This window comes from Zootoca vivipara, chromosome 6 (assembly GCF_965207765.1).
Source record: "Zootoca vivipara chromosome 6, rZooViv2.hap1.1, whole genome shotgun sequence".
NCBI lineage: Eukaryota > Metazoa > Chordata > Lepidosauria > Squamata > Lacertidae > Zootoca > Zootoca vivipara.
Window position 1 is genome coordinate 93559711 of NC_142589.1, and position 296 is coordinate 93560006.

The window sequence follows — 296 nt, forward strand, 5'->3', positions numbered from 1 at the left end:
ACCCCGAAAATAAATAGCAAAGGCAAAAGCACCAAACATATGCTCCAAATATCACCTCAGAACATTGCGGTCAGAAACGGAAGACTTCCATCGGAATGGTAGGGCGCAAATTTAGCAGCGCAACGCTAAAAATGGAAGCTCGGGACTCAAAACGGACCACGTTTGGCTTCCAAAACCGTTCGGAATCTGGAACACTTCCTTCTGGGTTTTCAGCATTTGGGTTCCAAGTAGTTCAAGAACTAAGCTGTTCGAAAACAGTGGTACCTCAGTTCTCGAACTTAATCCGTTCCGGGAGT